General features: G+C 36.5%; 2 non-coding genes across 2 annotated transcripts; one reads left to right on the top strand and one right to left on the bottom strand.

Annotated features, from left to right (window-relative positions):
• Positions 1 to 1359: 1359 nt before the first annotated feature.
• Trnai-uau (transfer RNA isoleucine (anticodon UAU)) lies at positions 1360 to 1454 on the top strand. Its single transcript has 2 exons — positions 1360 to 1397; positions 1419 to 1454. It is a non-coding gene; the product is annotated as a tRNA-Ile (tRNA).
• A 6523-nt stretch (positions 1455 to 7977) lies between these two features.
• Trnar-ucg (transfer RNA arginine (anticodon UCG)) lies at positions 7978 to 8050 on the bottom strand. Its single transcript has one exon. It is a non-coding gene; the product is annotated as a tRNA-Arg (tRNA).
• Positions 8051 to 16978: the final 8928 nt, after the last annotated feature.

Here is a 16978-nt window from a genome sequence, read left to right as displayed (position 1 = left end):
GGAGTTTTAAAATGGAGTTGCTTAGGCTTAGGCCTAAGGCTATCCTCACAATATCTCCTATGCCAAGGTCCTGGTAATGATTGGAAATAAAACCTGGAGACATTGGATGGACCTTTGAATTGATGCATTAAAACATCAAAATTCCCCAGATTTGCCAGAACCCCTGAAACTATTAAAAGTGGTTAAACCCATGTCCTTCTTGCTTGAAAGCAATGTAGATGTTGTTTGCTATCCACTTAGCAATTACCCCATGTACAACTAGAGTCTAAGAAGAGTTTATTGATATAGTAGCATTTTCCCTGAATACAAAATTTTTATATGCTACCATGAACTTAGCACGCTATTAGGATACCTCCTGCTTAGAAAAAGAAGTGGTTCTTGCTAAATGTAGTAGAAATGTCATCTGCTGTGACAGATGGCAGAATTAAGGGATCAGAAGTTCAGAAATGTGGAATGCTATAGTGGATTTACCATGGGAAACCCACTAGATAACTATGTGTCACTGGAGGACTAAGGAATATTCAGTCTGAAAAAAATAAAAAGAAATGTGCTGGTAAGAGGGGCCATTTTGTTCACATTGTTTGAAACCTTTAACGAAAATGTTTAAAAATATTTAATCTATATGTGTAATTCTTCATAGAACAAAAACAAACAAAAAGCCTAAACAAAAAACAACAAATGCTAACAATGGATTTCTTAAGATATAAGACTTCAGAAATTTTTCAAAAAATTTTTATTGTTTTCTTGCATTTGTTTAGCTTATATTGCAATCATAATTTTAAAATATTTTTCCTTTATGAATAAATAATTATTATCATTCTTATTATTTGCAGTGCTGTAGATCTAAAACAGTTTTTTTTGTAAAGGAAGTATCTCTTTGAATGTTTCAGGGTAGCAAAGTATAAATTAAAAGCGGGCGAGTCGGGTTGAGACAGCAGCATTTAAAGCAAAGGAAGGCTAGCTGAATGCAGAGTGGAAGTGCAGAAAAGTAGAATGGCGAAGATATAAGGTCCAAGAGGCACAGTTTCAGAGCGAAACGTCTGTTTTGCATGCAGCCATCTTAGCTTCCATCTTTTCCTGAGCTAAAGTGACTTCTTTCATTCTAACCGCGGTACTGAAGACTGCCACCCTCAGTCTCTGCGTGCCTCTGTTTTGCGGCGAGGGGTGGGACAAGGGAAGACAAACTCGGCTAATTCCGGAGTTCCCTTGTTTACGTCTTTTAATCCCATTCGTGGAAACCTTGTGTCTTTTTTGTTCATAGTATTTAGTATCAAAAACAAAACTTTAAGAGCAATTACTCTTTAATCATCATTTGTAAATGTATCTTCACTTAACGTCCCTGAGGCACCACCTGCGGTGGCTCCAGTGGCGCAATCGGTTAGCGCGCGGTACTTATATGGCAGTACAACTCGTGAGCAATGCCGAGGTTGTGAGTTCGAGCCTCACCTGGAGCAGTTTTACTATTATCTATGCAAATGAAAAAGACACTAAATTTGAGTCCCCTTTAAGGAACTATATTGTGACTTATGATAAACCATTCCCAGGCTCTGATTGTGATTTATCTGAAGATTTCCAAGATTCTGCGTGAGAGGTGTCACTATATCTTAGCTTTTGATGCTGACTTCTCAACGAAAGCTTTGACAACATTTGGCAGTTGCTGAAACACCTGTTCAGAGTATTTGATTCCATAGTTTCTTGAGCATCATAGCTCAGGCTTAGAATTCGGGTTCACAGAAAAATTAGTGAAAAATAATTCTTTCTGATTTATCAGCTCTCTGAAATGAGGGAGATTTTTAAAACTAATTATCTTAGTGGGAAATGTCCTGTCCTTGAACCTGTTTTCCTTACCTCAGTTTCTTCATCCCTTTAGACTTTCTCTGGAATTCTTAACACTTTTAATAAGTCCATGTTGCTGATAGTTAACAACGGAGACACAGGTATTGAGTCTTGAAAAAGACTTGGAAAAGTTTTGCCCCATTCCAACCCTTTAGAGTTGAGCAGGAAGCCCGTGTGTAAGACATTAATCTCACCCTCCAGAGTTTTTAAAAATATTTTTTAGTTGTTGATGGGCCTTTAGATGTTTTTTTAAATGCTTAAAAATGTTTTTTTAAATGCTTACTTATATGTGCTTACTTATATGAGCTTCTGGAATCGAACACAGTGCTGCCTCACACGTACAAGGCAAGCCCTCTACCGCTGGGCTACAACTCTAGCCCCTCACCCTCCAGGTTTTAAACATTGTCTGAGACATTCTAGAGATAGGCTTAGAGCTCTTCCACTTTACCAAAGATTTATAATTTTCACGTGCAAATGTTCTTCATTACCAGTTCTGTTCCAGCTACTGCTACATTTTGGAATGCAACATTCTCACTGGTCCCAACCCTACCTGCCTATCTTGGAAACGTAGGTTTAAAACCTGACTCACAGACCAACTTGGACCAAAGCTTAAGAAATGATGTACAATAGATATCTCAATAGGAGCTATTCACAATTTTTAATAATAAGTCATCAATTGTTTAATGGCCACAAATTCCCTCCCTAAACATACATTCTTTTGTAATGTAATTTGCACTGGTGTCCTTCAAGAAATGGGGTCTCTTTCCATTCCCCTTGAATGTCAGCTGTCTTATTATTGCTTTGATCGATAGAATGCTGTGGACACTATGTGTGTAAATGATATTTTGGGAATTCCAAGAAGCCTTGCAACTTCTCCTCTTGCCCTCCTGTTACCTTGGTCTATGGTATAGAGAAACCTCATCTAGACTCTTAGAGGATAGACTAACTAGAGTCCCAGTCATCTCAGCCATTCCAGCCATTCCAACTGACAAGCTACACAGGATAAATTAGGATTGTCTTATTCCATCGAGTCCAAGTTACAGACAGTCTTCAACTTGGACCATCCATGCTGCCAGTTGAATACATTTACATGAATGACTCCACACAAAACCAGCAACATATTGACAATTAATCCTAGCTCAAGCTGTTTACCTGCAGAATTGTAAACATGGTAGACAATTGTTGTTTTAAGCCACTAAATTTGAGTAAGGATTGCTATATAGATATAAAAGATGGATACAAGCATTTACTATAAAGTTCTGAGCATAAAGTAAGAACTTAAGATAAGATAGCTATTTATTTATTACTTTTGAGGATCATCTCATTATCCCATGCATTGGGTTTTCTCTGTTCTTGCTATAGCTGGAAGACTACAGAATCATTTGAGGTCTCGGGCTATTCAAATTTAACAATGAGATAACCTTCAGTCTTCTTAGGTTCTCGCACCAAGCTCAGAGTTCTCACTCTGAAAGACCCAGGACTTCCAGATCTCTAGAGTAAGTGGCAGTCTGAATGAGCAAGTATGGCTCACATTTTCCACATGCTTGTCATTAGCTCTGAGTGAAATTTATCAGTGATGAATTAAAATAAAAAATAAAGAATAGATAGTTTGTCTATCACATTCTGGAGTTCATGTAGAGTAAATAAAATAAAAGGGCTTATTGTACATAAAAACAGTGAAGAGTTTAGAATTTCCTCATTTTCTCATGTAACATATGCTATATAATTTATTTTCATTCATTTCGGCTCAATCTATTAGATTTTACAACCCACTATATTGTAATAGATCTATCATAACCCCAAAACTTACCTTTGTATATAATCATATCATTTGAGAATAATGACAATTTTGTTTCTTCCTTTGCAATCACTTTAGCTTTTATTGTTATTATTTGTAAACTGTCTGCAAAAGGCAATAAATAAGGCACACAGGAGTCTGTAATCTTGAATAGAAGTGATAAGAATTGTCATCCCTGATTTGTTACCAGTCTGAAATGGACTGTTTTCAGTATTACCTATTTCCCATTTATGATTGATATCTACTATAAAATTTTTTAATATGTCATTTACTAGGTTAAAGAAATCATCTTCTGTGATGCTTTTAGTATTAATCACTATTTAATGCTGAATTTTTATCAAATACTGTTTCTATCTATATTTAAGGTGATCACAAATTTTTATTTTTATTTCTAAGTATACACCCACCTTGTTTTCTTAGAGCCTAAGATAAGTTAGACTTTCAAGACAAAAATGACTTATAATTCATCTTAAACAACTGTGTACAGTTCCTTCCTTAACTTTCAGGATGAGTTACATCTATTTTTCAAGAGTGAGATTGATTTATGATTTTCCTTTCTTGTAATGTTCCAACCAGGTTATGTACAAAAGTGATACCAGTTTGTTCAGCAGTGTCCTTTAAAAAAATAATTAAAAAAAAATACACACCTATCTATATAACCCAGCCATTCAACTCCTAGGTATTTACCCAAGAAAATGAAATCATATATTCACACAAATCACTTTATACAAATGTTCATAGCAGCTTTATTATATTAGCTCAAATCTGGATATATTCTAAATGTTCATCAACAGGTTGAACAAATTGAAGTATATCCATAGGACAGAATACCATCCAGCAATAATAATAAGTGAATTTGTCATGCGAGCAAAAAGATTGATGAATCTCAAGATGATGATTATGACAAAAATAATTTTCTAAATTCCATACTGTATAGTCCCACTAACATAAAATTACAAAAACTTCAGACACATGATATTTTAAAAACTGCAAACAGCACTACAGAAAGCAGATCAGTATTGTGGGAGGTCGCAGGGATTTCAAAAGTACAGGGGCATGAGGAAACTTTGGGAGATTGTTGCAGTAATTCACCATGAGAAAGAAAGAAGAAGCAGAGCAAGCAAAGCAGCAGCAGAAAAAAAAAAAAGTCCTTTATTGTATACAAGCAATCTTTTTATAGTATTGTGAACAAAGAAGGCAGCCTTCCAACATCAACAAATCAGGTCTTTCAGCTAATTAAACATTGCATAGAAGTTTTACTTTCTAATCAGAAGTGATCCGCTTCTCATGGCTAATCTATTCTCCGCCTGGAGCATGTTGAGCTCTGCTCTCTGTTAAGAACAGATAATAAAATTTTTCTTAGTCCCCTCCTAGCCCACTTGGCAGAACATCCTGTTTATAGGGAAGTCCTCCCAAGGACAGTAGACATCGTATTCAAGCATGTTTGCTGTTACCTTATCTAAACATTGAAGGAGCCTCTCGTTTGCAAGTAGGCCTTCCCAAGGACAGCAGACACCTAGTTTTCAAGTATGTTCGCTGTTACCTATCTATACCTTGACAGAATATCCCGTTTGCAGACAGACTCCATCAAGGACAGTAATAGTTATGCAGTCACATCTGATTCTTTATATTTCCCTCCTTTTGTTTTTGTAAATGAGCCATAGCTGCCGCAGCCCGTCTGGCTGGGAAAAATAACGGGGGGGGGGGGGGGGGGTGATGAATAACTTGTGTACCTTGATACAGCAGGAGTGGAAGCCGATTATTGTAGGACAACAGAGCTATTTATATATTCCACGCAGCTTATCTTAATTAGCATAAACTAGATACATCAGTCAACCAATAAGGAATCTCCACACTTAATGGCTCGCTTTTGTTACTTCTCAAACCACTCCCTCTGGTATTTTGCCAGGCACCAATCAGACTTGTTTACGAATTCTAACATTCCCCTGGCAAAATACCAAGTGTTATTTTGACTTGTTTACAGACCTTAACAATAGCAGAATCGATAAGAGAGGTTTCATGCAAGGGAGAGAAATGAATTACAGTAGATGGGGTAGAGAGAGAAGATGGGAGGGGAGGGGAGGGGGGATAGTAGAGGATAAGAAAGATAACAGAATACAACAGTCACTAGTATGGCAATATGTAAAAACGTGGATGTGTAACCGATGTGATTCTGCAATCTGTGTAGGGGGTAAAAATGGGAGTTCATAACCCACTTGAATCATTGAATCAAATGTATGAAATATGATATGTCAAGAGCTTTGTAATGTTTTGAACAACCAATAAAAAAAAGAGAGAGAGAGAGAGGTTTCATGTTTCAGTTGCCTTTGCTTTTTCCAGCATTGGAAGACTATATACAAAACAAAACACAAAACAAAAATTATTACAGCGTTACCTAAAGAAGTTGACAACAAGGTAGAGACATGACATAAAGGATTTAAATTAGCAATACTTGAAGACAATTTTTGTAAAATTTCAGAACCTGTTAGTTCAGGTAATGTCTTACTAAAGGTGTCTATAATAGTTTTTCCCAAATTTATAATTTTTAAAGTTAAATTTTGATGTCCGTTTAACCGTCTTTTAACAGTTTCCCAGGAATCACTGGTATTATATGGCACAGGAGTCACACAAATATGAAAGAATTCCAGTCACACTTCAGAACACTTCTGGTAGTCAAGATAATCACTTGATCGCCAAGCCAGGAAATAGTGTGTTGTAAATTGATCACATCTGTAGCCAATTGAGAGTCTAAGTCCTTTCCTTGTTGCTGTAATAAATGAACATCTTGATGCCATGTTCTCACAAAATCCGCAGTTTGAATGCCTTGATGTAAAGTAATGGCCAGCTACTCCAGCAGTGGCAGTTACAGAAGCAACTGCAAGGATTGAAGCTATAATTATTCCTATTAATGTCAAGAGCAATGTAACAAAACTTGAATAGCACTGTACAAATGAGTAACAGACAATGAATCAGACCAAGGACGAGTCAAATTAACAGGCACCCACAATTCTGTTAATTAATTTCTATTAATTCCCAATTAGCTCTGTGTTATTGTTTTTATTGTAATAATGATTTTTTGAATTGTCAAACACGTGTAGCTCATGTGTAGCTCATTCTGTGGCAATTATGGCTGGATAAAATCGTTTAAAGGATATATCTGGAATCTCATTATGGCATTCTGCATGAGTAGTTGTGGGTCTCCTCTTCACACACACACATACCTCCCCCTACACACACACACACTGTGGAAGAATGTGCATCTCTGATTTATTTCTTCTTTGAGCGTTTTAAAGAAATACCTGGGGCCTAAGGTTGTAGCTCAATGATGAAGCGCTTACCTAGCACGTGTGAGGAAGTTATTGTGTTCAACTACAACCAAAAATATAAATTAAAAAAAAAAGAAAAGAAAGAAAAAAGAAAACAAAAACCAAAACACAAAAGCCTTGGTAAGAGAGGAGGCTTGGAATTTTCTCAGAAGATATTTGGCAACTAATTAAATTTTTTTCATAATTTAAAATTATTTATAACTGTTATTCTTTCCTGAATCTGATTTATACTTCATATTGTTCATTTCATCAAAATATGAAAATATATTGGCCGGATTCTTTCCATTTTTAGAGAAGCCGCTCCCTCTTGGTCCTGATCTTTGCCTGGGTTACTGCTTCTTACTTTTCTCAATACTTTCTAAACCTGGTTTCGGGATATTGCGGGTAGTCGGACTAGTATTCCGCCCACTGGGTGGGAGAATGCGGGAACCGAGAGACCGCGTCCTGTCGCTGGTCGCCTCCTCCTGAATCAGAAACGGGTTTTATAACGTTTCTCCAGTTCCTTGAAATGTGGGAAGTTTTTCTTTCGAAAGGGGGCGACATTGGTTAACCTGACTTCAAAAGGACCAAGTTCTCCAGATGCCTAGTGTGTAAGTGGGTCTGTCTCTGCGGGCCGAATATGTAACCGAATGCCTACTGTGGACCAGTGCAAGAAGATAGGTGGTTGCCCGGAGGGAACCAGATCCTCAACATAAATCCCTGACGTTCCCGCCTCACTTCCAGGGCCCACCCAAACCGCTAGAAGAGGGTCCTCAAGGATCAAGATTCATGCCTTGCCCCCACCTCCACCCCACTCAAATCGACACAAGGGTAGTTTGCTTAGCCGAGTGCAAGCCTTTGTACAAGTTAAGAAAGGAGGGGTCGAATACAGCGGATCTCAAGAGAGGTCTACTGGACGTAGAACTTCATTTCCCACTTGAAAGAGTAGCGGAGACGCTTTTTTCCCAAAGTGGATCAGATACTACAGTGGTGCTTGGGAAATGGAGAGAGAAAACTGAAAAAGGAAAAAAAACGATGCAACCACGAAGGGATTCGAACCCTCAATCTTCTGATCCGAAGTCAGACGCCTTATCCATTAGGCCACGTGGTCCTGGACGCATAAGCTAGTGAAAAATTTTAACAAGTGTTTGGAGTCCTGCGCGGGGTAGTTGGAACATCAATATACGTTTTTCTGTAATCTTAGCAGAATGATAAAATCTTCACCGATAACCTTTTTTCAAATATGGTGTGATTCATATACTTGAAAGCTAAGTCCTTTCTCTTGTGTCTCACAAGAGCAGGGGAATGATACGAAAAGAGAATTCTGATTTTCTCCAAATACCTGCCCTTATTACCAAATTTTACACCAAATTTGCATAATGCAATAGTGTCTCTCAGTCAATAATTAAGCCGTAAAGAAATAGGGAAAGAAAAGAATTAAACATTCCTTTGTAATCACGGTTACAAACGCGGTTTGCATCAGAATTGAGACCCACTGGGAGTAAACGAAAACCACCACACGGTGGACAAGAAAGACCCTTCCTGCCACTTTCTCAGTTTGGTCAGACTCGCCGCCGACGACTGCAACTGGGATTAAAGAGAGGCCTCTTCCTGAGCTTGTCGCTTCCTACCAAAACAAGAAGTATAGACCCCACTGAGGATTCTCCAATGTGACTTTTTTTTTTAAGCCCAATAATTAATGAAATGATTATTAAATGCCTATCACCTTGTGCCACCACTTGGTTGTGATGGTGTGTGGTTTTGCAGAGAGAAGCCTTGCCCAGTCTTATTTTCCCCAAACACCCTAGGCGCACGAGATTCCGACTTGCCTTTCGTTGTGTACGCGCGGGAAAGCACCTGGTGGGAAAGGCGCGCGCTAGACAGACTCCCGTGGGTGGGCCAGCCTGCAGCGCACCCTCTGCAGGCGAGAGTAGCCCAAGCCGCGAAAACCGTAGGTCTGGAATCCCAGGCTTGTGGAGTCTCGCTCTTGTTTCTGGGGACTCCGGAGGTCCGGGTTTGAGTCTTTTTAAAACTGGCTTCCTCACTACATCCTGGCTTTCCCAAAGTCTGTTATGCAGACTTTTCACATTTTAGAAATGCTGGAGGAACATTATTTTCTAAAAAAAAAAAAAAAAACCTCTGAAAATCAAAGCTGGACCTTGAAGAAGCTGCGCTCTTTTTCTGTAGCCCTCCAGGAAAGCACCATCTGGACAGGTCAAAGCGTCACTGTGAGGGCCTTTTACCCAACGCAGAGGGGTTCACACAGGATCCAAGCTTACTCTGATCTCTAAAAGACTTTTCTTTTCTCCCTCTTTAGAGAGGGAGATTAGAAAATTCCAATGAAACGGCAACTTATGAAGAAATATAAATTACGAATTTCGATTTAAGAAAAAAAATGACAAATATGAATAGTCCTAAAACTGCTACATAGACTGAATAGTAAGATATTCTCTAACAGAGAAAACTCCAAACTTTAAACTGAGAAGTTTTTCAAAACAATACTGAGAATATAAATTCAATTGGACACAAATTCTTCAAATTAGGATGGAAAGACTTTCCATCTCAATTTATAAACCTGACTTCATCCTAATACAAATATCAGATTAAAGGTGGTGTGAGAAAGGAAAGTCATAGGACCTGAACATCAATGCAATATCCTTTAAAACAAAAACAAAACCTAATACCTAATTGAATTCAACAATTATTATAAATTAAAACAAATCTATGTTTATACCAAAAATTAGGTGTCAATTGAACATTAGGAAAACAATTGCTAAGATTCAGTACATCAAAAAATTAGAGGAAAAAATTATGTTTACCAGAGTAGAGGCAGAAAAAGCATTTAATAAATTTCTGTGTCCACTCATGATATAGGTGTTAATCTAGAAATAAAAGGAAATGTCTTTGGATTTTAAAAACACAAACATGATTGGCAGAAAGTATAATAATACTTAAAGGTAAAATTTTAAAAACACTCTGTTTAGAATTAGGAACACATGGAGTACACCAGGGGTCAACTTCTATTCCCTATAAGACAAAAGATAAAATTTTAAATATAATGACTAGAAAGGAAAAAAACTATTATCTTCCCCCTTTTAACAAATTGTATATTTGTATATCAACATTAACTAGACAAATCTAAACATAATTATTATGATTAGTAAAAGAGTCTTAACATATTTTCCTGAAGGCTATAAAATTTCACAAGAGCAATGACAATTTAAAATAACCTAGATGTTACAGAAAAGGAAATGTTATTGAAATGTTAATAACAAGAAAACATCACAAAACAAATATGGCATGGCTTTATTTGTAAAACTACAAACTAAGTATACTGAAAAAACTATTATTTATGAATACATATATAATTAGTAAAGCTAATACATTAGAGATAAAAACTTTATCTCAGGATAAGAGAGGTATAAACTGGGGTAGAGCAAATGGGACTTCTGAAATAATGTTCTCTTTCTAGATTGATGACTTTTTTTTCTTTTTAAAGTAAGCTTTTTGTTGAAATGTAATAAACAGGCATTAAAATGTGCAAATACAAGTATATAGAGATCACTGAATATATATATAATATATAAATATAAATATAATAAAGATAATATATCTATAACCTGCCAACCAGATCTTTTGTTTTAATTTATTACCCCTCTTTCCATCTAACTGGATCCGAGAACTAAGTTTTGTCACTTAGGTGTCTGTGCCAAGAAACAAAACATTATCAATAGCCTCAGAAGCCACCCTCATACCCTCCCCCAACTCACTTTTTTCATAAAAATAACCTCTTTTTTCTTCTTTGCTTCTGACATCATCTGTTCATTTTGCACGTTTTTATTTTTTGTCCAAATAGGATTATAAAATACACACAGTTAGCTCTCCATATGTTCAGGTTCTGCATCCACTGATTTAACCAAGCATGGATGAAAAACATTTGGGGAAAAATTACACGTGTATTGGGCTGAAGTTGTGGCTCAGCAGTAGAGCGCTTGCCTGGGTTTGATCCTCAGCACCACATAAAAATAAATAAATAAAAGAAAGTATTGTGTCCATCCACAACTAAAAAAAATTTTAAAAAATTAAACATGAACAGACATTCTGTCATCTAGAGATGATTCAAAATTGGCTCACACTTGTAATCACAGCTACTCAGGAGGCACAGGCAGAAGGACTGCAAATTCCAGGTCAGCCTCAGCAACTTAGAAATAACTTGTCTCAAAAACCTTAAAGAGGTTGCATCTTGCTTTTTGAGATGACTCATATTCTCCCTCAAATGTGTATTCCTTGTTTTACCCCCAAAGCTTCTCACTCTTGAGATGACCCACATTCTCCCTTGAATATGTCTCTGCTTTTCTAAATAAATCTCTGTATCTCTCTCTTTTTTTTTTTTTTACTTTGAGATCGCTTTTATTTATTTTTTTTCATGAATTTGAGTTTATTATTTACATCTGGAATCTGTACATTGATCTAAAAAAAGTAGATTGACAGGAATATTTGGTTATCCTTAATTTGTTCACATTATAAAAGCTGTGCAGAAAAGCCCTAATATTACCAATACAATAAATGGCATAATTTATATAAAATAAATCTTGACATTGAAATGTGGAGATACACCTAGAAAGTATACCATCAGCAAATCAGTCCAAGAGTACAATCTATACACATTCAGTAAATCTATTTTAAGGCAAATAAATCAGCTGCTGAGATACCATATCCCCCCTCACAAGATTCCCACGTTAAAGTCCTAAATTCACCAGACATGTTTTTTTTTTAATTTTTATTTTTTTTAATGTTGGTTGTTCAAAACATTACATAGTTCTTTATATATTATATTTCACATTTTGATTCAAGTGGGTTATGAGCTTCCATTTTCACCCCATATACAGCTTGCAGAATCACATCAGTTACACTTCCATTGATTTACATATTGACATACTCATGTCTGTTGTATTCTGCTGCCTTTCCTATCCTCTACTATCCCCCTCTGTATCTCTTAAAAAAAAAAAAAGAAAAGAAAAGAAAAGCTGGGGGTGAAACTAGTGATTGCACACCCCAGGTGCAGTCTACAGTATCACAAAAATTCATTCATTCATTCATTCATTAAAATGTAGGAGAAGCATACAGGCATGTGTGCACAGGCTATATACAAAAATATCATGCCATTTTATAGGAGGGATTTGATCAGTCACATATTTTGATATCCACAAGGAGTCCTGGAAGCAATCCTCCACAAATACTGAGGAACAATTATAACTGTATTATACCAGGCTTCTTTTGCATAGCAATATGTGAGATTCATCTGTTATTGCACAATTATTTTTTCTCACTGATGTGTATATTGCATGAGTATACTACAATTTATTTACCCATTCTATTGATCATACACTGGGTTATTTTCAGTTTGGGGATATTACAAGCAGGACTATGAGGAACAATGCTGTACATTTTGTGTTTGTACATGTGCGCAGATTTTTATTGGGTATTAAAATAAAGAGGATGAGGGGTTGGGGTTGTGGCTCAGTGGTAGAGCGCTTGCCAAGCCCATGCGAATTCCTGGGTTTGATTCTCAGCACCACATGGAAGGAAGGAAGGAAGGAAGGAAGGAAGGGAGGGAGGGAGGGAGGAAGGAAGGGAGGAAGGAAGGAAGGAAGGAAGGAAGGAAGGAAGGAAGGAAGGAAGGAAGGAATTGTGTACGGCCAAAAAATAAATGTTAAAAAATAAATAAAATAAAGAGGATGAAACTATTTCTTTTTTTCTTTTTTTATGTGTTTGATGCCTGGAATCAAACCCAGGATCTTACACATGCTAATCAATGAAACAATTTTTGATGTTTGACAGTTGACAGCTTTCAAGATCTGTCACTCTTCCCTCCCTTTTGCTTCACATTTAAGCCAGCCCAGAAGAAAGTGCATTAACTCTATAGATTGCTTTGGGCATTATGAACATTTTAATATCATTAATTCTTCCAATTCATGAACTTGGAATATCTTTTCATTTTTGTGTCTTCATCAATTATTTTCATCAATGTCTTGTTGTTTTTAGTGTATAGATCTTTAACCTCCTTGGTTAAATTTATTATTTTGGATGTTTTGATAAATGAGATTGTTTTCTTAATTTCTTTTTTGGATAGTTTGCTGTTGGTGTAAAAAGTGCAACTGATTTTTGTTCATTGATTTTGTATCTTGCAACTTAGGTGAATTGTTTATTAGTTCTAACAACTTTTTGGTGAGATCTGTACAGCTTTCTATATAGAAGATCATGCTGTCAGCAAACAGCAACAATTTGATTTCTTCCTTTCTAATTTGGATGTCCTTTATTTCTTTTACTTGCCTGATTAGAAGTCATTACTTCCAGTACTATGTTGAATACTTAGACTAAGGGTGGGCATCTGTGTTAGTTTTTCATCACTGTAACAAAATACTTGAGGAAAACAATTTAAGAAGGAAAGAAATATTTTGGCTCACAGCTTCAGAGGTTTCAGTCCAATGTTAGCTAGCTCCATTGCTAACCCTTTTATCCCAGGGACAAATCTCTTTTAATGATTGTAATGATCCTTTTAATTCAATTTGCTGAGTTCAATTTGCTAGTATTTTGCTGAGGGATTTTGCATTTATCTTTATCAGCAACATTGGTATATAATTGTTTTTTCTTACAGAGTCCTCATCTGGTTCTAGTATCTGAGTAATACTATCCTTATAAAATGTGTTTGAAAATATTATTTCCTCTTCAATTGTTTTGGAAGAGTTTGAGAACAATGGGCATTCATTCTGATTTAAATTCTTGGTAGAATTTATCTATGAAGACTAGTCCTGGGCTTTTCTATGTTGGAAGGTTTTCAATAACTGCCTCAATCTGCCATTTGTATATTCAGATTTTCCATTTCTTGTGTCTAGAAATTTATCCATTTCTTCTAGTTTATTCAGTCCCCCCCCCCCAAGCCACTTTTTTTTTTTTTTTTGGTAAGTCTACCTAATTGTTTTTTCAATTTTGTTTATCTTTAAAAAAAAAAAAAAACCCACAGCTCTTCATTTTATTCTTTCTAGTCTCTGTTTCACTTATTTCTGCTTGATCTTTATGATTTCTTTCCTTCTGCTAATTTTTGGCTTTGTGTTTTCTTTTTCTACTTCCTCAAGATATAAAGTTATGTTATTTCTAAACTTTCTTTTTTCTTAATGTAGCCTTTATAATTTTCCCTCTTAGCATTGTTTTTGCTGCATACTGTAAGTTTTGGTATGCTCTATTTCAATTCTTATTTGTCTCAAGGTATTTTTTTATTTCCTTTTTAATATCTTCTTTGCTGCATTGGTTGTTCAGAAGTATTTGCTTAATTTATGCATATTTGCAAATTTCCCTATATTCATCTTGTCTAATTTTATACCATTGTTGCTGAAAAATATATTGATATGATTTCAATCATAAAAATTGGCTTATAGTTGTTTTCTGGCCCAACATATATTCTATCCTGGTGAACATTCTGTGTATATTGAGAAAAATGTGACAGATTTTGACTGAAAGTCTATTTCATCTGATATAAGTATAGCCATTTCTGATCTCTTTTGGTTATTATTTCCATGGAACATCTCTTTCTATCTTAGCCTATATATACATGTAGCATATTATTAAATCAGTTTTTCCCCTTATTCATCCAGCTTATTTAATTTTTTATTGAACAATAGAGTCCATTTTCACTAAAGTAATTCCTGACAGGTAAGTACTTAATATTTCCATTTTGTTAAAAAATTTTTTTTTGACTGTTTTGTTTTTTATATTTTTATCTTTAATTTCAAACTAGAATTAAAAGTGTTTTTTGCACAGCCATTGCAGTATTAGTTTTCTGAATTTCATTACTTATTTACTTTTACAAGTGAATTTTATATTTTTTTCTATTTTCTGTTACTTAGCATCATTTTATTCATCTTGAAGGAGTAACTCCTATTTGCATTTTTTGTAAGACAAGTCTAACAGTGATAAACTTTCTCAGCTTTTGTTCATCTAGGAATGTGTTTATATCTCCTTTATTTCTAAAGCACAGTTTTTGTTTGTAAATCCTTCATTGGTAGGTTTTTTTTCCCTTTCTGCACGTGGAATATTTTAGCCCAATCCTTTCTGGCTTGCAAATTTTCTGCTGAGAAACAACACTGAAAGCATGGAGTTTCCCTTCAGTGTGGAATCTCTTTCCTTGTGTTCTTTTGAAGACTCTGTCTTTTAACAATTTGATTATAATTTATCTGAATCATCTTCTTTGGATTGATCTTGTTTAGAGTCCGTTGAATTTCATGAATCTAAATTTCCACATCTCTCCCAAGATTCTGGTCATGTCTGGCTGTTATTTTTTAGAATAAGCTTTCTGTCCACCTCCACTTTTTTCTAATTAGACTCCCATAATCTGTTATTTTCTTTCTTTGTGGTGTCCTATATGTCCCCTAAGTTTTCTTCACTTTTTATTATTTCTTTTATTTTTTTGTTCCTCTATGGTGAATTTCAAATGGCCTGTCTTTTCGCTTACTGATTCATTCTTCTGCAAGATTGGGTCTGCTGTTGAAACTCTCTAATGACATTTCCTGCCAAGGCCAATGTCTCGGCTTGGCACCAGAATCACGAGGCACTCACAGCTTTGTAGGTTCAAACAGCAATTCTTTATTCCAGCTCTCACACGCTCTCACACCACCTCCACACAGGTCCAGGGGCAAAACGCGTTCTGCCGTCTCCCGCACCAACAACCTACTCCTCGAGGCTCTCTCCAAATCCCATTTTAATCTCACGAGAACTCAACGGGAACAAGCAGCAGGAACACCCTAATCCCGGCAATAATCTTCAACCGCCAACTTCCCTAAAACCCATTATCTTAAACTGGCAACGCCTTAAACTCAAGGAGCCGGTTACTTCCTCAAACCTGATCAGCTCTAAACCCGGATCTGCCTAGGTCCTTGAGCAAGGTCACCTCATTAAAGCATGCATGCAATGTTCCATCAAATGTCCTCTAAGCAGCATGGGGTACGCTTGGCAAGGAAATTTCGATGCGTCATTCCTACTTGGTAATGGCCCTCAGCATCTCCCCCCTTCTGATTAATTAAACAACAAGCAATGCGGCTTAGGACCCTGCCTGGTAGGTTGTCCAATTCAACATATGGTTCTTACCCGTCATCGGATGAACTGACCTCTAGGCGTCAGTCCCCTGTCTTAGGTTGAATCCACTGCAATCAGATCAACCCGTCGCTGACTACCGGTCCAGCATTCAGCCATGCTTGTGGATAGGCCTAAGCACCAGTGGGGGGGTGAGGTTCTTGCCTCACCTCTGTTGGCCCCCAAATTTAACCTTGGTGCCAGTGGGGGGGTGAGGTTCTTGCCTCACCTCTGTTGGCCCCCAAATTTTAGACCATCACTAGTAGAAGGGAGGAAGATACAGAAATGCCACGACACCAAGCCAATTGACGGCTCCTTTGGAAAAATTGCATCACTGGTGACACCATCAGCAAAGATGTCAGCATTACCACAATTAACATGGGGTGCGCTGGCAAGGAAATTGCATCACTGGTGACACCATCAGCAAAAATATGCCAGCAGTACCACAATTCGCTGCACCAGACGATAGTTCACAATGCATGCAACTGATATATAGTCCAGGCAAGTTCTGCAGGCGGTTCAAATCGGAGGAGTCTATCAATATGTCCATTTCCTCCCAAAGTAAATCAAGTCCTTGATTGAGCATTACTTGTTGAGTTATATTCATTGATGCATCAGTTTATACAGTTTACTGTGGTAGCTATCATAGAAGCTGTAGTTTGGTTTTCTTTGTCTTCACCGGCACTGGGATGGAGATGGGAATTCTGGCAATGATGTTAAAGAGACATTATCCTGAACAGAATTATTAAATATAATGAAAAGGAAAAGTGAAAGTAAACAAACAGATCTGTTAATCACCTTTAAAAACAATAGTAAGCAAACAGGTCTATTAACCACCCTTGAAAACAATCATTAACAGCTGTTTACCTAATTAGATTAAACCACTTAAATCACGTGAATAAAAAAAAAAAAT

Source organism: Ictidomys tridecemlineatus, chromosome 8 (assembly GCF_052094955.1).
Source record: "Ictidomys tridecemlineatus isolate mIctTri1 chromosome 8, mIctTri1.hap1, whole genome shotgun sequence".
Taxonomy (NCBI): domain Eukaryota; kingdom Metazoa; phylum Chordata; class Mammalia; order Rodentia; family Sciuridae; genus Ictidomys; species Ictidomys tridecemlineatus.
Note: the sequence above shows the minus strand (reverse complement) of the source record. Positions and strands in the feature narration are given on the sequence as shown.